Source organism: Hyperolius riggenbachi, chromosome 3 (genome assembly GCF_040937935.1).
Source record: "Hyperolius riggenbachi isolate aHypRig1 chromosome 3, aHypRig1.pri, whole genome shotgun sequence".
Lineage (NCBI taxonomy): Eukaryota > Metazoa > Chordata > Amphibia > Anura > Hyperoliidae > Hyperolius > Hyperolius riggenbachi.
Window position 1 is genome coordinate 425,206,391 of NC_090648.1, and position 20,615 is coordinate 425,227,005.

General features: G+C 48.2%; 2 protein-coding genes across 4 annotated transcripts in view; one reads left to right on the forward strand and one right to left on the reverse strand.

Moving 5' to 3' along the window:
• Positions 1–11,708, reverse strand: part of LOC137564137 (intestine-specific homeobox-like) — a 974,377-nt gene extending 962,669 nt beyond the window's left edge. Inside the window, exon 1 of one of the 2 annotated variants that reach the window (XM_068277567.1) lies at positions 11,649–11,708. The gene's annotated coding sequence lies outside the window, so the exon portion shown is untranslated. Of the gene's footprint in view, positions 1–3,632; positions 3,719–11,648 lie in introns of those variants that run through there. The other variant, XM_068277566.1, reaches the window with a different exon arrangement.
• LOC137564135 (xylosyl- and glucuronyltransferase LARGE1) overlaps positions 1–20,615 on the forward strand; it is a 670,081-nt gene that overhangs the window by 73,382 nt on the left and 576,084 nt on the right. Inside the window, exon 1 of one of the 2 annotated variants that reach the window (XM_068277559.1) lies at positions 3,767–3,866. The exons of the other annotated variant lie outside the window; for it this stretch is intronic. The gene's annotated coding sequence lies outside the window, so the exon portion shown is untranslated. Of the gene's footprint in view, positions 1–3,766; positions 3,867–20,615 lie in introns of those variants that run through there. 2 annotated transcript variants of the gene reach the window in all.

Consider the following 20,615-nt stretch of genomic DNA (forward strand, 5'->3'; position numbering starts at 1 on the left):
TCCGCAATTTCACAAGGAAAAAAAACCCTGAACACTGCGGCGCGTTTTCCGTGATCGTGTTTAGCGCTTCTATAGCACTGAAACGGGAACGCTGGAAAATCGCCTGAAAATGATGCAGGCAACATGTTTACGCTTTGTGTTTTTGGGCTATTTGCGTCGATTAGCGCAAATCGCCCATATAAAAACGGGCCCATAGACTTTTATTACACTAGCGCTTTGAATAGCGCTAGCGTTTGAGCGTTTTGGCAAAATCGCTGGCAAAACGCTCAAGTGTGAATGGGCCCTCAGTCTGGCGACAAGAATTATCCTTAGTGACGTCAGTTTTGGGCTGCTCATACACATATACAGCAGATTCGATCACTGTGAACAATTCTGTCCGAAATCAACTGATTTGGTCGATCGCATAGGATGGAAAATTTTGCTCGATTGTTGGTGGGTCAGGAGCTCGTCGCAAGCAACGTTTGATATGGCAACGACTTTTACAGAGTGTTGCCAGTATTCTCACCTGTACTGCTGTCACGTCTTCCCATGTCCGCATGTTTCCTTCATGCCATGCGTCCAGGGTCGGAGTCGGACACTAAGGGCCCACCAAGAAAGTTTCAGCCTGGTAACCTGCCCCCCCGATCCCCCCATTTTGGACTCACATACACATGTACTCTAGAAATTTTGCATGATTGTGGTAGGGAATAGATTGTGAGCACTTCTGAGGGCAGTCTCCAATACGGATATGACCACATGCGGCGCGCGCGCAGCAGCAAAAATAGATGGGTGTCACTACGCACTGGAACATGGGCGTGGTCATGATGGGTCATGGGCAGACTTAAAAATACACAAAATAAGTAGCGGTGTTATTCACAGAGATTAGGTCCGACCAGATACATTTTAGATAAAATATGCAATTAGATTGGCGGCAGATTTCCCCACAAAATGCAATCAGATTGGCGGCAGATTTTCCCTCAAAATGCAATCAGACTTTCTGCAGATTTTCCACAAAACGCAATCAGATTGGCGGCAGATTTTCCCTCAAAATGCAATCAGACTGGCTGCAGATATCCCCACAAAATGCAATCAGATTGGCGGCAGATTTCCCCACAAAATGCAATCAGATTGGCAGCAGATATCCCCACAAAATACAATTAGATTGGAAGCAGGTATCCCCACAAAATGCAATCAGATTGGCAGCAGCCGGTAGAATTCCCAGTTTAGGTAGGCGTAGGCAGGTATATAGGTGTCCCCAGTATAGATATACGGTCTATAGGTGTCCCCAGATTAGGTTGGCAAGTCTCCAGTTAGTGGGGGGTCCCCATGCTGGAAGAGGGGGACAGCGGGCAGAGAGCGGCGGGGAGGGGGGGAAGCCTCCCCCCTCCCTGACCTAGGGCCCCCCCTTCTGCACTCCCCCCTCCAAAATTGCAGCCAGCGAGCGGGAATCACTTACCGGGATCAGAGAGCTCTGTGTGCCGCTGCTGGTCTGGTCTCCTGCACTGCACTGTCCAATCACGCTCTCACAGGAAGTACTGTGAGAGCGTGATTGGACAGTGTCAGTGCAGGAGACCAGACCAGCGGCACGCACAGCTATCTTGGTAAGCCGTTCCGCTGGCTGGCTGCAATTCTGGAGGGGGGGGGGGGAGCATGGAAGGGGGGACCCTAGGTGAGGGGGGAGGCTTCCCCCCCCTCCACGCCGCTCTGTGCCCACTTTCCCCCCTTCATACGCTGTGCCCCACTCCTTTTCAACACTGGGGCCCCCAGGAGGCGGGGTGGCCAAGGCCCCCCGAGGGAAAAATCGGCACTTCGGGTGGCTCAGTCCGAGTCTGCATGCATCTCCTCCTCCCTATTTTCTCTTCTGTTTCTGGTCATGTGACACAAGCTGAAGTTCAAACACTAGAGGTTGGGTGTATATGCTGCCGGACCTCTAGTGTTTGAACTTCAACTTGTGTCACCTGACCAGAGAGAAGAGGACACAGGAAGGAGGAGACCTAGGAGGCATGAAGTAAGCCCCCTGACACTGGAGGACATGCGCCAGCAGGACAGGTAAGAGCCTTGTTGCCAGAGGGAGTACATGTTGGGGTAAGACCTGGGTGGCCAGGCAGGCAGCAGTTCCACACATTTTTTATCAATTTCATGCTAAAATCATTTGATCAGCGTACAGTGTGGGGGCAGTCAATGGATGCCTCTCTGATCAGATTGGATCAGAGATAGATATATCTGATGGTTGATCTGGTGGCTATCTATAGGTGTGTGGGCACCTTTAGGCACACAGTATTATAGCATTATTGAAGGGAACCAGAGGTGAAAGAGATATGGAGGCTGCCATATTTATTTGCTTGTAACTAATGCCAGTTGCTTGGTAGTCCTGTTAATCTTTTTGCATAAGTGGTGTCTAAATCAAAACCCTGGAACAAGCATATGGCTTATCCAGTAAAACCAGCTGAGTCAGAGTACATGATCGGCTGCATGTTTGTTAATGTGCAATGTTAAAGAAAATCTATAATGAAAAAAACTCCCCTGGGGGGTACTCACCTCGGGTGGGGGAAGCCTCCGGATCCTATTGAGGCTTCCCCTGTCCTCCTCGGTCCCACGGCGGCGGAGAAAATCCTCCCAGAGCGGCAGCGATGTAAATATTTACCTTTTGGCTCCAGCGCAGGCGCAGTATCCGCTCTTCCCACGGAGATAGGCAAAAATAGCCGATCTCCGTCGGGCCGCTCTGCTGCGCAGGCGCAAGTCGCCTGCGCAGTAGAGCGGACCCGACAGAGATCGGCTATTTTCGCCTATCTTCGTCAGAAGAGCCGCAACAGCGCCCCCGCTGGAGCACGAAAAGGTAAATATTGCACAGGCTGTCGGATTTGTCGCCTGTGCGTTCCGAAGGGCTGCAGCGAGACCGCCGTAGGACACAGGAGGATGGGGGAAGCCTCGATAGGGTCCAGAGGCTTCCCCCTACTGAGGTGAGTACCCCCCAGGGGAACTTTTTTTCAGTACAGGTTTCTTTAAAGAGACTCTGAAGCGAGAATAAATCTCGCTTCAGAGCTCAAAGTTAGCAGGGGCATGTGTGCCCCTGCTAAACCGCCGCTAAACGGGGGTCTCTTCACCCCCAAACCAACCCCCGCAATAGTTGGTCGTAGAGTTGGTCGTGATTTATGTCTTCCTGGAGGCAGGGCTAACGGCTGCAGCCCTGCCTCCAGTCGCGTCTATCAGGGGCGCATCGCCGCCTCTCCCCCGCCCCTCTCAGTGAAGGAAGACAGAGGGGCGGGGGAGAGGCGGAGATACGCGCTGACAGCCGCGCGTGGGGCAGGGCTGCGGCGGTTAGCCCTGCCCTAACCAGGAAGCGCTCCCCCGCTGCACCGAGGGGATTTGGGGGTGAAGGGGCCCCCGTTAAGCCGCGGGATATCGGCGTTTTAGCAGGGGCACACATGCCCCTGCTATCTATGAGGTCTGAAGCGAGATTTATTCTCGCTTCAGACTCTCTTTAAAGGCTTGGAACAATAGCATATGCCACTATTTAATAGATTCGTGTCAAGGGGTACCACCGTACCGGAAATAATCTTTACCATACCAAGGGGGTACTTGGGGAGCATTTCACAAGGCTTTCACAAGAGTACATCTCAATAAAATTCTCACACAGTCACAGTATCACTTGCCTTTCAGCTTGGTGTGGACGACATACAGATCTACAGAAGTAAAAGTGCTGATTAAGCAGGCCCAAGAATCTCCACACAGCCTTCCTGCAGCTCTCCTCAGAGCAGCAGACTCCGCCCACCAGTGAGGGATCTGCAATCCAGGAAGTCAGGGCAGTAAACATCACACAACTTTATCCAAATCATCCAAAATCACCAGTGGTGAGGCCAGGAGGCTGGAGGGAAGCCAGGCTAAAGGTGAGAGTGGGAAGGAGGTGAGCTGGGAGAGGAAGCAGAGAGAGGGGTGGCTGGTAGTTCACTATAAATGACCCCCCCACTATAGCTGCGCAGATTTCACACTTGTGCACTATGGAAGGATTTACCGATCATTCAGTCAATCCGTTTTCTGGATTGATTCCACAGGGCACAATTTTATCGATTGGGCTTTCCTTCTTCTGTGAGCTCCAACGATCGTTTCTTACCAATCACAACAATTGGATGAGGTGGCCAATAGTTCTGGCGGGCGGTTGTACTGTTAATGGGCACCTTTGGTTGATTACTGTCTGTCCCCTGCCAGTGGGGAAAGACTGAATTGGAGAGACACTTGAATTATAGTTACAATCATCAAAGGACAGCAGTTACTATAATTTTTTAAATTTCTTTTTAAAGTGCCGTAGAAACTCAGAATGTCATTTTAGTGATTCAATATTACTTTTCCATTTCAATTTGAAGTCAGCTATCACTTTCCTACACTAACTCTGGATTCACACTGCTTTTTTTTTTTCTTTTTTTGCAAGTATGGAATCTAGTACCTTTAGGCTACTTTCCCACTAAGACGTTGCGTTAGGTGCTACGTTAAGGTTGCATAACGTGCACCTAACGCAACACATAGTGGGGTTGTAGCTGGACGTTAAGCGGCTCTTCACACGTCCTGTGATGCTGTGATGCGTACTCTTGGATGCATGCGACATCACGTGATCACGCCAGTCAATCGCCGCACAGAGCAGCGCTCCAGGAAGTAAACACTGCACATCACACCGTGCAGTGAATATTAATTAGCCATGTGGCTGGCCGAGGAGGAGGAGGGAAGACCTCCTCCTCCAACACTACTGAGCATGTGCGCACAGTCTAACGCAGCTTAGCCGCGCATAACGCACAGCATGCAGCACATTCAACTGACGTCCTGCGTTACAATGTAACGTAACGTGGGCACTGTGAACAGCCCATTCATTTTTCATTACTGTGCGGTGGGCTGCGTTACAGGCTGCTCTAACGTGCACCTGTAACGTCCCACTGTGAAAGCAGCCTAAAGCAGGCCATACACTCATCAATTTCTCCCATCAATATATAGCCAATTCAATCACTGCGATTTGTATGTGATTTTACAGCAGTTTTAATGCAAATGAATGGGAGCAATTTTTTAAAAGAGCTCAGAAAGCGCTGATGACCTGGAAACGCTCAGAAAAGCTCTTATAGTATGTCTGAGCCTTTAGGCTGCTTCTGTTCTTGTGCAGCCTGCCACGGGATCACCGCAAATATCAGTATTTTAAATAACCTTGCGGCAGAGTGCGCTGACAGGGTCATATGCATAGGCCCGCCCTCGTTCAGTGACATGCTCCCTGCTGGACATGAAGTAAGTCACTGGTATTTCCGAGGATCTGTGCCGCATTGCACCGCGCGCCATTGCTTACACTTACTGTGTCGCCATAGACTTGCATTACTGCATAATCTGTGCGGTAGGCATGGATCATGCGGTAATGCACTGTTAACTATGTGTTGTTGCGTTTTGACTGCCTTCTGTCACACTGCCTCACATTAAGTATGAAAGTCTCAATAAACTTTCATTGACTTAGTGGCCTCTTGCGGCTAAAATTGCTTAGTGCAATTATACAGGAGTGTCATAGTGTAAAAGGGCCCCTAACACCGGGACTATCCAGTGATTGGCAACAGGCTTTAATACACCCATCTACAGTTTCAGTTAGGAATATTCTGGAATGACTGCGTTTTCTATGTACAAAATAAAAAAAAGATCCTAAACCCTGCCCCCTTAGCCTTAGTAAGGAGTGTCCTTAACTTACTTCCTGTCCATTGGACCTCCACAGAGTTTGGTGGCTTCGGTATAAAACAGGTTGTCCTTGGTAAATAGAAATAAAAGCTGATTGTTACTCTTCCCCATTCCACAAAATAATGTTTTCCTGTCAGAATGGGAAGTAAGAGAAATTCTCCCAAATAGGGGTATAAGCAGCAATAAAAACCCAATAGGCCTGTAAACCCCTTTCTACACTATATTACACTAAAATAGATATTTTCCTGCTACTGAAAATGAATCCTTGCAACATATTAGCTGAAGAGAATGTTATTTTTTTTTCCTCAGCTGAAGTGGGAGTTTATTCTAAAATAATTCTGCATATGAAGGATACAGAAGAAAAAAACATCAGAGATAAAATATAATGCAGGGAAATGCAATATAACTTCAATATAGTAAGAAATAACTTTGAAAGGCCATCTGGGGGCTTGTCATTGAAGTCCACCCCCAGTTTCCACGTTCTTCATCTGTTATATCATTTTATATAGTTTCCAGCAAAAATATTTCTTATTATTCTGCCAGTCGGAGTAAATCATGCTTATTTATGGTGGCCGATATCCCCTTAATATCATTCTCAGAGTGGCCTGAAGTCCAGGATATGAATCATCTTGTCAGCTTTGGCATCAATCAATGCAGAGCGCTTCCTTGTGGAAGAGTCCATTCACTCCGAGATTGCCGAGATATGTGGAACTGGCATTTTAGGGGAACCTCATTTTTGTTGGGGAGAAAAAAAAAATCACAATTCATTCTGTTCAGTACTCCACTTTGCAAGAATCAACAAAAAACAATATTAATTTTTGCCTAATAATTTTTTTTGTATGAATGTAAGACACAAACATTCCACATGGTTCCTAATATGTTGAATTAATATTTGTTTCTGCATGTGACCTCACTCCCTATACAATTGTATGACCATGTTTTTACATCTCTGAATTGTAATGCATCATGTTCTTTCTGTACTTTCTACAGTAAAAATCCAAGTATAGGGGAAGTCGACTCTTGTGTGCACTCAGAAATTTCAAAACTTGTGATAAAGAATCCCATTTATTGACTTTCAGCAAGATTTCATTACTGTACACCAATTAAAGTAAACAAAAAGTCTCCTCAACACCATCTTCATAGGAAAACACAGGGGGGGATTACAGCTGCCCAGAATCCCCCCTCAGACCAGGCCCAGTGCAGTGTCTGGGGACAGGCACAAGTTGAGACACCAGAATATCTGCAGGTATCCTGAAGCTCACAGCCCTACCCCCTTTTTTTCCTGGCTAGAGTTGACTTTGGATGGAACAGCAGTGGACAGAGCATGGAGCAGCTCTGGGGAACTTAACAGAGTCAGCTGTGAGCACAGCCCTGTGCCCTGCTGTGTGAATGCTTCACATTCCCCTTCATTAGCAATGTCGGCTGTCCTCATTATTATCTGTATCCAAACTGCTCATGATCGATCCTGTTGTCGATCGGGAGCAAATCGGACATTTAGGAAATAATTTTCAGATCCCGTCAGTTGTACGGGAAATTGCATTATGTGTACCCAGCATGACGTCCTACCATATTATTATACTGTATTGTGCGTGGCTGAGGGAGACCTTTCAGGAATCCCCCACCTTGAAAATCCTGGGCTTGCCCTGCTCTTAAAACCAGGGCTGTGGAGTTGGATATGAGGAGTCAGAGCAATTTTGCGTATCTGGAGTCGGTTGTTTCATAAACTGAGAAGTCGGAGTCTGGTGATCTGTACCAACTAAATTTTAGACTAAGGAGTCAGAGCAATTTTGGGTATCTGAAGTTGGAGTCGGTGGTTTCAGAGATGGCTCTCCCTGTGCTAGGTAATCTAAGGGAATTCAACAAATATATTCCCCTACTTATTACCTAATTTTATTTTTTGGACACATAATTTGGGTTCCGGCTATTGCCAGTACACAAATTACAGTGATTTTACAAAAATTCCCCCTGCACGCTATAGCCATAATTAACTTTACAGTCTATGGCAGCGCTTGTTTAGTGCTAAATGGGCGCCACAAAGAACTAACTCGCTGGTTGGGCCCAAATTGCACCATCCCTGTTGGTTAAGACAATCCACCAGACTATATGCAGTTCAAACACTTGTAGATATGGTAGGCTTACTTGTATCCAGAAGTCGTTGAATTCAAGTTGCGTCAACACAGCAATTCAACAGAGAATTCACATTCCTTGAAAAAATGGCTAAGAATGCTTCCACAGCTTGTAAAAGTCTTAAGGACCTCAGCTAATGATATAGATTCCTTCCCCCCAGTATAATAGTTCAACAGGGAGTCTACATTTCTTGCAATGGTCTCTGAGATCTATTCCACAGACCCACAAGAGTCCTGAGGATCTCCACTTTTCTAATGCCATGTTGATTAAACTCTGAATATTACAACAACCGCCTTGATAAGCTCAAGATTACAGCTTACTTTACATGATTTGCTCCCGCCATTTTCCAACATTTTATCACTTGCATGCCTGTATTTGCATGTCCGCGCTCACTTTACAGCATGAAAGCTTAGTGCTTATACATGTCCATCATAATTGTGTTTTAGTAGGCTGTAGTCCTAGCTGTGCATGATGGTAAAATGTGTTCTCCCTGAAGACTCAATCTATATGACGTCAGCTGTATGCTGATGCTCGTGACCACACTGGGACTTCCAGGACCTTCTGGCAGTGCCGTGTACTACCATGCAGGAGCCTCCAAAGCGGTACTGCCATGGGGAAACTTGGACAGTTGGGTGGTATGCTTCCTCAATGTGAATAGTTCAATAATGGAGGGGAAATCCTTCTTTTGAGAAGCTGCTGTGTTTTCTCTGAGAGTAGAAGCTAGTAGAAGAGACAACACAGGGGCAGTGTTGTCACAGCATTAGGTTTGTTGGTGACACTGTTGTCACAGTTTCTGTGAGTGGTCAAATGGTGGTTCCAATCTCAGTCAGTGAGGGTCTGTATCAGGGGTAATGTGGATACAGTCTCTGTCAGTGGTAGTACAATCAAATTCTTTTTCACAGTGTGGACACAGCCTGTATAAATGGTGACTGTAAGGTCAATGAAATAGTCAATGAGATAGAAATAGTTTTAAGTTGTTGCAGGATTATGTAAATTCTGTATGCAAATACACTACTGAAGTAACGGAGAAAGCGGTGTGGACAGGGGTGCAAGTTAAACTTGGCGGCCCACTCAGCAAGGCTCCCCTGCCAAGATTGCATTGCATTACAGCTGGGCCTCCTTTCTTGCCATCCCTCCATCATTTCCTAATCATCGAGCAGCAGCAGCATCATACTGTACATTCATCCAGCCACACAACAGGTCCTCTCTTCATATTAGCCACTGTACAGCCTATCTACTTGTGGCGTCCATCTCTGCATGCAGGGCCGGATTACTGACCAGGCAACAAAAGCAGTCGCTTGGGGCCCCATTCAGAGTCAAAGGGGCCCCATCAGCACATAAACCAGCCCTCGCCATCCTGTCAGCGGTGGCTGGATGGTATAATGGTTAAAGGGACTCTGAGCAGTGCAGTAACTATGGAAAGATGCATATCATTTTAAAGCTCTCTTTCTCCTCTTTCCAATGATATATAAATGGCCACCCTATGCCTTTTAGTTTTCGCTATTTTCGCGATCGAAATCGCGGCCACAGTACGACTTGTCTCCAAAGTCGGCAGCTCGATTCAGCACAATGCAATGAATTATAAGGAACCCAGGGGGATATAATTAAAAACATCATGCTGTTAGGTGTGAGGATGTAATTAATTAGTTGTGGGTATGCTTAAAGGCATACCCACAGGCATTGCACAGAGTCCCTTTAAGGGCTCTGCCTCTGACACAGGAGACCAGGGTTCGAATCTCAGCTCTGCCTGTTCAGTAAGCCACCACCTATTCAGTAGAAGACCTTAGGCAGGTCTCTCTAACACTGCTACTGCCTATAGGGCGCATCCTAGTGGCTGCAGCTCTGGCGCTTTGAGTCCGCCAGGAGAAAAGCGCGATATAAATGTTGTCTTGTTTTGTCTTGTCAATGATGCCGTGCGCTGCTGATTGTCTTCAGAGCCAGGCTCTCCTCCTAGGTCCCCCTCCTGCTACTGTGCGCTCTGCTGCTGCCCACTCCTCCCTCCCTTTCCACAGAGAACCTCAGCAGCAGCAAGAATGATAGCAGCAGATGGCAAACGCTCACTCACCTATCCATGATCCAAGCGATAGAGATCCCGTCATCTGAAACCCATCTGTCTCTTCTACAGTGCAGCCGCTCGCTCTGAACTTCCTGATTCTCAGATCAGACAGGAAGTAGTAATAGTAGTAGTAACAGAGCGGCAGCACTCTAGAGGAGACAGATGGGCTCCGGATGACGGGACCTCTATTGCTTGGATCACAATAGGTGAACGTGAGTCATCTGGTGCTATTATTCTCCCCCGCTGCGGCTGACTTCTCTGCTTGACTATCGTATTCACTGGGATGGAGGCTGCATGGTGGCTGTCTAGTTTGGGAGGAAATCGGTTGTTCGGTGGTGGGGGTGGTTATGTAATTCTGTCTGGGGAACGGCTTCCGGTTTGGTGGTGTCCAGAGCTTTCTGCTATTGCCAGGCTGGAGATGCAGGGGGAAAGTGCTGCTGCTGTGATATCTGGCGCCCTCTTCACAAAGGTGCCCAAGCCCCTGAGTGCAAATGTCCCAGCCATTCATCTCTCACTCTGCATTTTGCCACTGCTATTCCCTGCATTGTGCACCCACAGAGGAAAGCGGGCTGTTGCCCATAGCAACCAGGAGCTCGGCTGCCCCGGTGTGTGCGGCATGTTGCTGTGCAGCTGCATCTTCTGATTCTATTACGACATGATGGGGGGGGGGGGCCCAAATCAGTTACTTTGCTTAGGGCCCCATTTAGCCTTAATCCGGCTCTGTCTGCATGTCACGTGACACAAATCAAGAGTCGCTATATACAGTAGAGAAGTGAGGACATGTTGCTGCTGTGCTTTGCCACAGGAACAGGCCCCCAAGATGGTGGAGGTTGCGGGGCTATTTTTACACCCTGGGTGCAGTAAAATTCTGGGACATGCAACTAAAGGCACTACAAAGTTTTGAGACAGTATTGGGAACACTATTAAGTGTGACACATTGTGAAAACTGAAAAGATGTCATGCACTGCTAGACAGTTAGAGGGGATGCTGTAATGGCTGGAAAAAAATACTACAGGTACAAAACGTTGGGATTGACTCTCAGCTCTTCCTAGAAGTTTGCAGTGATGGTGGTTTGATAGCCTTGTTAGTGTTTTTACGTCTTTGGATGTGAGAGGTTCACTTGAAGTTTGTGCCAGGTTCATCTGAAGGTGGAAGCCGAAGCCGTTAAAAGGCCTCAAGTAATGTCACTCTCAGGCCCACCATTAATGCCTGCTATGTCCGATGATATTGTTTTGTTGACCTGCCTGCACGAGGCCGATACGGCCTATCTTCCCTCTAATGACATCTCTGGAGAGCGCAACTTTTTAATAATTTTTTTTCCTTTGTCCAAACCAATCCAATTACATGATGGATGGACAGAGCCGAAGCACGTATTTTTATATGTCCCTGTTGACATGGGGGGTTTATGGCCGAAAGCTTCCATAATAGCCTATTTAGTGTTTAGTACTCCTGTGTATCATCTGTGATCATAAAATGCCACATTCGGTCATTCCGGCGATACGCTTCGTTTTTATCACCCCTTGTTTGCTTTGCTTTGACCTCTGCTGTCACCTTCAATTATACAGCAGGCTGTAAATGAGGTTCCAGCAGGTCCTCAGTCATGCTGTGTTTGTTGTGTGATGTAGAGGAACGCTCACGTCTTTTCCCACCAGCGTTATCTGACTTTGTTCTGCCGCCTCTGTCGCTCAAAGATGACTCTTTTTCAGAAGTTAGGCCTGCCCTTGCTGTGTGTGTGATTATGGGTAAGGTGATAAAACACATGTAATTAAGTCCTCGTTATTGCAGCACTTACCTTACACCTCGTCATTTGGGCTCAGGATGTCAGGATTCTCCTCACACCTGTCCTCCACCTGTGTTTCCCTGGTTCCTGGATATACAGTAGAAGTGCGTTCAAGATGTGCGTAGTTTGGGGCCGCGCATGCAGCTTTCAGAGGGTACAGCAGCTGAAGGGAGAGCGAGGAATCAGAATGACTACAGGAGGCTGGGTGGAGCCCTAGTACGTTAAGATGAGGACATTGCTGTCACTTTAGGCTCCCTTTACATATGACTGGATTTGCCACATGCTTGTTTCAGGTTTGTAATTCAGAGACTACTGATGCATGAAAAAATCACCCTCTAATACTGTAAGACAGAGACCCCAAACAAGCATACAGATTAGATTTCTATAACAAATCTGACAAGATTAGCTGCATGCTTGTATCAGAATCATTTATTTTGCGAAGTACAAACAAGGCGTTGTACCCGGAATTGGTTTTGGCTCATACAGGATGGGGGGGGGGGGGGGAAATAATGTCCGAAAGCCAAGAGTTGAGGTTGCCATACTACGGCGCTACCAGTCGCACTTGGCTATCTCATGTCATCCCTCAGGAGACATGGGTGTGATGATTTAGACCCTACTGGCCAGAAAGATCAGCAGGATTGCCAGACAACTGGTATTGTTTAAAAGGAAAAAAATATGGCAGCTTTCACAGGTCTCACTCCTCGGGTTCCTTTTAATAAGTAATAAATATGGCAGTCTTCTTATCCCTCTCACTTCAGGTATCCTTTAATAAATGGGCTCTTTCACATCTAAGTCTAAACACAGTGGCATTGATTTCACTGCCAGGTTAATTTGCCAGGTTAGTTGGGCTTATGTGCACGAACTCCATTTCTTCATGTGAAAATCCAATGTGGGTACCGGTATACCCTGATTTTAAGTGCCCTCCTCTTCAACAATCTGCCAAGGCAGACAATACTAAGCCAACTGCTATTGTACTTCACAGCAGGATATCCCTGGCTTATCCTCCCCTTTCCCGCTTTGTAGGACAGAATGGACTCACTTGCGCCTCAGTTCCTCTTTTTCATGTGTGTCTCCCCATATGCAGCCCTTGGCATTAGCATCCTCATCTTACATATGCAGCAACCCCTCTTCCTTCTCCCATTTCAGCAGTAGTCCCTCTCATGTGTGTTGCTCCCCATTTTCAGCCTTCCCTTCCATATGTAGCAGCTCATCTTCCATGTCCAGCCCCCCCATTGGGCAGCAGCGGCCCTAAGATTAGGCACCAAGCCGCTTTTCCAGAAACCCAGCCCTGCTAGAGAAATGCACAACTTATCTGCATGCTGTCCCAGGCCCAATGCAATCAGGAACTATCATTTCAGGAAACGTTTACCTGAAGTTTACTTACTGCGTGGCCCAGAAATTTCTGATGGCAACACTGATGAGTTCCCTAACGCTCTAAGCGTTTGAATAATTGGCAGGATTCCTTTAAACTTTTACATAAACACCAGCAGGCTTCTCATGCCGACTTGAAAGTGTTGTGCCTGATTATGGCATCATAATTAGTTTAAAGAGAGACCGGGAAAAGAATAATTACCACTTGACATTCAGATGAAACAGTGTAGAATAAAATGCCGATCGCGGACTAAAAAGAGAATAGAAGTTTTTGGGAGGCGGAATGCAGATCAGAGCCATGCCAGCCAGCGCTTCCTCGTGCCTCATGAAATGACAGACTGTTTAATGCCAGGAGAAGTTACAAAGTTTCACCGCACTTTGATCAATGTGAAGAGGATGGAGGTGGGGAGAGATGTGTTGACAGAAATGCAGTGCAGCTCCGTAGCAGAACATCCCACAGATAGTACAAGTGTTTGGGTGCAGAAGTTTTATACCCAGATTGGAAGGAGAGAGGCCTTTAAAGCGGACCTGAACTCAGAACTTCCTCTCTGCTCTAAAAGATAAGCAACAGCATAATATCCTTTCTTTGTTACATGTGATTCAAATCCTACAATAAATCTGCAGTGTTTCCACTTCCTGCTTTCATGGAAGCAGACATATTGTTGACATCCTGTGCTTTTAAAGGAGCTATCTGCTGTGGTAGTCAGCTGACACAGCTGAGGGATCAAATTACAACTTGTGATTAGACACAGATGAGGGGGAATAGGACAGGCTAAACTCTCTAAATACATACAAGGTGCATTTCTCTCTGTTTATCTCCTGTCCTGTGCAAAGAGTTCAGGTCCACTTGGAGAATGGGCATGATAAGGAGTTTGTGCTTGGCTACCTTTATAGTGGGACTCTATAAGTGGTATTCCATGCCAGTCAGCCTTTAGCAGCAGGGTGGTAATGGAACAAACAGATGGCAATAAGCTGCTTGTACTCCACAAGGCCAGAATTATCGGAAGACATGAATGCCACGGCCATATGTGCTCGCTTAACATTTAAAGGCAACCTCCGCTCTAGTTAAAGAGGCACCATAGTGACATATAGAAGACTGTAGTAAGTTCAGAAACCCATTTTTAGCATAAACATTTCCTATATCTATACAGTTTAATCTTATTACAATAAAACTTCTGGTATAGTAAATTAAATTGTAAGTACAGTATATGAGAGTAAGACCTGGTATAGAAAAACCCGGATGCCATAGAACCTCTGTTATAGTAAACCTATTTTTGGTTCCTGCGATGATGGCATCCGGCTGTAGTAAAAAGTGGGAGGGCACATGCGTCATACGTCAATCGGAGACCCATGAGCGGTGGGCAGACTGTCAACCACTTGCAGCCTGCTCGCTATCTGCACACTACTCTAGGCCTGTGTGGATTAGCTCCAAAGCACCAGCCATTGACACCTAATGCTTCCTGTGTAAGTTGCTGTCTGATTATTGAGGGAATCGCCTGTCATCTGTGACTTGCTTGTGCATGGCTGCAACGCCTAAGTATCATCCAGGCTGCACAGAACAGTGGATAGAGGAGCATACTATGGGTACTGTATTTCCAGTAACTGGTAAGATCTATGCTTCCTGTTCAAGCTGTTACATGATCATTGCATGCAAATCTCTGCATATAGAGCATTTTGATCTAGCTTAGACTCACTTTCTGAAGCATTGGAAAGAAAAAATGACTCCCAAGATTCTATAGTATACTTTATGTGCATGAGTATGACATCTCTGATTTAGTAAACTTCTGATATAGTAAACTACTTTGCCAAGTCCCTTGGAGTTTACTATAAAGGGATTCTACTGTGTACAGTATAACTAAATTGGTATGTAACCCTGCCCTCCAAGTGATGTTCAGCCTATGCTGTTTAGCAGAATTCTCTTCACAAAGCATTCTGAGACACCAAACACATTCGCTTGCATAAACGTTTGCATTTTCCACAGCAGCTGATTAAAAAAATTAGTCCCAACCAAAAAATGAAAAATGCAATAGGTCAGTGATGGCTAACCTTGGCACTTCAGCTGTGACAAAATTACAAATCCCATTATGCCTCTTTCTCCCTGAGTTATGCTTAGAGCTGTCAGAGTATTGCAATGCCTCATGGGACTTATAGTTCCATCTGAGCTGGAGTGCCAAGGTTAGCCATCACTGCAATACGTACTGATGGTCATGTCTAGGAGAACTCATGGAGAAGCATGTTATATGGTTGATCAGCTGATAGATTTGCTGTGATCACATCCTGCTTTAGCATATGATCACACCTAGCAAATCAGAGACTTATGCTGCATACACACTTGAGATAACAGTCTTTGGAAAATGAAAGATCACAGACCAATTTTACCCCATTCCATGCAGTATGAGAGCCATACTCTACACAGTCTATTCTATGGAGCTGAACTCCCCATCAGATAAAATGTTTGCAAGATGCTGCACACACAGATGCCCGTACACACTCAAAAGATCATTATCTGCAAAAGATCTGTTCCTGCAAAAGATCCATTCCATGCAAAATGCATTATAGTCTATGAGATCTGCAGATCATCATTAGAGTTGGGCCGAACAGTTCGCCTGCGAACGGTTCCATGCGAACTTCAGTGGTTCGCGTTCGCGTCCCGCAGGCGAACCTTTGCGGAAGTTCGGTTCGCCCCATAATGCACATGGAGGGTCAACTTTGACCCTCTACATCACAGTCAGCAGGCCCAGTGTAGCCAATTAGGCTGCACTAGCCCCTGGAGCCCCACCCCCCCTTATATAAGGCAGGCAGCGGCGGCCATTACGGCCACTCGTGTGCCTGCATTAGTCAGAGTAGGGCGAGCTGCTGCAGACTGTCTCTCAGGGAAAGATTAGTTAGGCTTAGCTTGTTCCTGTCTGGCTGCATACCTGTTCTGTGAACCCACCACTGCATACCTGTGCTGTGAACCCACCACTGCATACCTGTGCTGTGAACCCACCACTGCATACCTGTTCTGTTCAGTGGACCCGCCACTGTATACCTGTTCATTGAACCCACCACTGCATACCTGTGCTGTGAACCCACCACTGCATACCTGTGCTGTGAACCCACCACTGCATACCTGTGCTGTGAACCCACCACTGCATACCTGTTCTGTTCAGTGGACCCGCCACTGCATACCTGTTCTGTTTAGTGAACCGCCACTGTATACCTGTTCTGTTTAGTGAACCCGCCACTGCATACCTGTTCTGTTCAGTGAACCCACCGCATCAGTGCGCATACCTGTTCTGTTCAGTGGACCCGCCACTGCATACCTGTTCTGTTTAGTGAACCGCCACTGTATACCTGTTCTGTTTAGTGAACCGCCACTGTATACCTGTTCTGTTTAGTGAACCCGCCACTGCATACCTGTTCTGTTCAGTGGACCCGCCACTGCATACCTGTTCTGTTTAGTGAACCCGCCACTGCATACCTGTTCTGTTCAGTGGACCCGCCACTGTATACCTGTTCTGTTTAGTGAACCCGCCACTGCATACCTGTTCTGTTCAGTGGACCCACCGCATCAGTGCGCATACCTGTGCAGTTAAGTGAACCCGCCACTGCATACCTGTTCTGTTCAGTGGACCCGCCACTGCTTACCTGTTCTGTTTAGTGAACCGCCACTGTATACCTGTTCTGTTTAGTGAACCCGCCACTGCATACCTGTTCTGTTCAGTGAACCCACCGCATCAGTGCGCATACCGGTGCAGTTAAGTGAACCCGCCACTGCATACCTGTTCTGTTCAGTGAACCCACCGCATCAGTGCGCATACCTGTGCAGTTAAGTGAACCCGCCACTGCATACCTGTTCTGTTCAGTGAACCCACCGCATCAGTGCGCATACCTGTGCAGTTGTTCTGTTTAGTGAACCCGCCACTGCATACCTGTTCTGTTCAGTGAACCCACCGCATCAGTGCGCATACCTGTGCAGTTAAGTGAACCCGCCACTGCATACCTGTTCTGTTCAGTGGACCCGCCACTGCATACCTGTTCTGTTTAGTGAACCGCCACTGTATACCTGTTCTGTTTAGTGAACCCGCCACTGCATACCTGTTCTGTTCAGTGAACCCACCGCATCAGTGCGCATACCTGTGCAGTTAAGTGAACCCGCCACTGCATACCTGTTCTGTTCAGTGAACCCACCGCATCAGTGCGCATACCTGTGCAGTTAAGTGAACCCGCCACTGCATACCTGTTCTGTTCAGTGAACCCACCGCATCAGTGCGCATACCTGTTCTGTTTAGTGAACCCGCCACTGCATACCTGTTCTGTTCAGTGGACCCGCCACTGCATACCTGTTCTGTTTAGTGAACCGCCACTGTATACCTGTTCTGTTTAGTGAACCCGCCACTGCATACCTGTTCTGTTTAGTGAACCCGCCACTGCATACCTGTTCTGTTCAGTGGACCCGCCACTGCTTACCTGTTCTGTTTAGTGAACCGCCACTGTATACCTGTTCTGTTTAGTGAACCCGCCACTGCATACCTGTTCTGTTCAGTGAACCCACCGCATCAGTGCGCATACCTGTGCAGTTAAGTGAACCCGCCACTGCATACCTGTTCTGTTCAGTGGACCCGCCACTGCATACCTGTTCTGTTTAGTGAACCGCCACTGTATACCTGTTCTGTTTAGTGAACCCGCCACTGCATACCTGTTCTGTTCAGTGGACCCGCCACTGCATACCTGTTCTGTGAACCCGCCACTGTATACCTGTTCTGTTCAGTGAACCCACCGCATCAGTGCGCATACCTGTGCAGTTAAGTGAACCCACCTACCTACGTGAGTGCACGCAGTGTGATATACCACTCCGTGCATACCCGATATGGACAAAACAGGTAGAGGAAGAGGTAGTGGCAGAGCCAGAGGAAGGCCACCCGGCAGGTCTGCGCGAGGTCGTGTAAATGTAATTTCGTGTGGACCTGGCCCACAGTACAGTGCTCGGAAGAAGGCACGTCCCATCACCTCCCAAGATTGTCAGGACGTGGTTGAGTATTTAGCGACACAGAACACCTCATCTTGCTCAGCCACCAGTGCTACTACTAGCACCACTTCCGCTGCATTTGACACTTCGCAAGAATTATTTAGTGGTGAAAACACTGATGCACAGCCATTGTTGTTACAGCCAGATGAATTTTCACCAGCTCATATGTCTGAGTTACGCGGCAACATTATGGATGTAACGTGTAAGGAGGATGAAGGACCTACTGATGTTGGTGCATGTTTGGATTTGTCTGAGGCAAGCGAAGCTGGGCAGGATGATTACGATGATGACGATGATAGGGATCCTCTGTATGTACCCAATAGAGGAGATGAAGAGGGGGACAGTTCAGAGGGGGAGTCAGAGAGTAGGAGGAGGAGAGAAGTTGCTGAAAGAAGCTGGGGCAGCTCTTCGTCAGAAACAGCTGGTGGCAGTGTCCGGCACCATGTATTGCCACCTATGTACAGCCAGCCAACTTGCCCTTCAGCATCAGCTGCTGAGGTCCCCATAGTGCCCACATCCCAGGGTGGCTCAGCGGTGTGGAAATTTTTTAATGTGTGTGCCTCAGATCGGACCAAAGCCATCTGCTCGCTCTGCCAACAAAAATTGAGCCGTGGAAAGGCCAACACTCACGTAGGGACAAGTGCCTTACGAAGGCACCTGGAGAAAAGGCACAAACAGCAATGGGATGGCCACCTGAGCAAAAGCAGCAGCAGCACACAAAAGCAAAGCCACCCTCCTTCTCCTCTTCCTCCTCCATCAGGTGCATTATCTGCTTCTGCCGCTTTCTCCCTTCCACCTTCACAGGCACCCTCCTCCACTCCGCCTCTGCCCTTGAGCGCTTCCTGCTCCTCTGCCCACAGCAGCAGTCAGGTGTCCGTGAAGGAAATGTTTGAGCGGAAGAAGCCAATTTCGGCCAGTCACCCCCTTGCCCGCCGTCTGACAGCTGGCGTGGCGGAACTGTTAGCTCGGCAGCTGTTACCATACCGGCTGGTGGAATCTGAGGCCTTCCGTAAATTTGTGGCCATCGGAACACCGCAGTGGAAGATGCCAGGCCGCACTTATTTTTCGAGAAAGGCCATACCCCAACTGCACCGTGAAGTTGAGAGGCAAGTGGTGTCATCTCTTGCGAAGAGCGTTGGGTCAAGGGTACACCTGACCACGGATGCCTGGTCTGCCAAGCACGGGCAGGGCCGCTACATTACCTACACAGCCCATTGGGTGAACCTGGTGGTGAACGATGGCAAGCAGGGCGCAGCGGACCAAATTGTGACACCTCCACGGCTTGCAGGCAGGCCTCCTGCCACCTCCTCTCCTCCTGCTACATGCTCTTCGCTGTCCTCCTCCTCCTTGGCTGAGTGGCAGTTCTCCTCTCCAGCTACACAGCCCCAGCTCCGCAGGGCCTATGCTGCATGCCAGGTACGACGGTGTCACGCCATCTTAGACATGGCTTGTCTCAAAGCGGAGAGTCACACTGGAGCAGCTCTCCTGGCTGCTCTTAAGAAACAGGTGGATGAGTGGCTGACCCCGCACCACCTGGAGATAGGCAACGTGGTGTGCGACAACGGCAGCAATCTGCTTGCCGCTTTGCATATGGGGAAGCTGACACACATACCCTGCATGGCACATGTCATGAATCTAGTGGTTCAAAGATTTGTGGCAAAGTACCCTGGCTTAGCGAATGTCCTGAAGCAGGCCAGGAAGTTCTGTGGGCATTTGAGGCGGTCTTACACAGCCATGGCACGCTTTGCGGAAATTCAGCGCAAAAACAACATGCCGGTGAGACGCCTCATTTGCGATAGCCCGACTCGCTGGAACTCGACCCTGCTCATGTTCTCCCGCCTGCTAGAACAGAAGAAAGCCGTGACCCACTACCTCTACAACTGGAGTAGAATGAAACAGTCTGGGAAGATGGGGATGTTCTGGCCCGACAACTGGACACTGATGGAGAATGCATGCAGGCTCATGCGGCCGTTTGAGGAGGTGACCAACCTGGTGAGCCGCAGTGAGGGCACCATCAGCGACTTAATTCCCTACGCTTACTTCTTGGAGCGTGCTGTGCGTAGAGTGGCGGATGAAGCTGCGAATGAGCGTGACCAGGAACCGTTACGGCAGGAACAGGCATGGGACCAATTTTCATCAGACCCAGCTGTTTCCTCAACACCTGCGGCAGCACAGAGGGGGGAGGAGGAGGAAGAAGAGAAGTCGTGTGCAGAAGACGAATCAGACTCAGAGGATGATGAGCAAGGTGTTTCTTTGGGGGAGGAGGAGGAGGAGGAGGGGACAGCGGCAGGAGAACAACCTCAGCAGGCATCGCAAGGGGCTTGTGCTGCTCAACCTTCCCGTGGTATTGTTCGCGGCTGGGGGGAGGAGGTTGACTTACCTGACGTCACTGAGGAAGAGCAAGAGGAGATGGAGGGTACTGGATCCGACTTTGTGCAGATGTCGTCTTTTATGCTGTCCTGCCTGTTGAGGGACCCCCGTATAAAAAACCTCAAGGGGAATGAGCTGTACTGGGTGGCCACACTACTAGACCCTCGGTACAGGCACAAAGTGGCGGACCTGTTACCAACTCACCGGAAGGTGGAAAGGATGCAGCA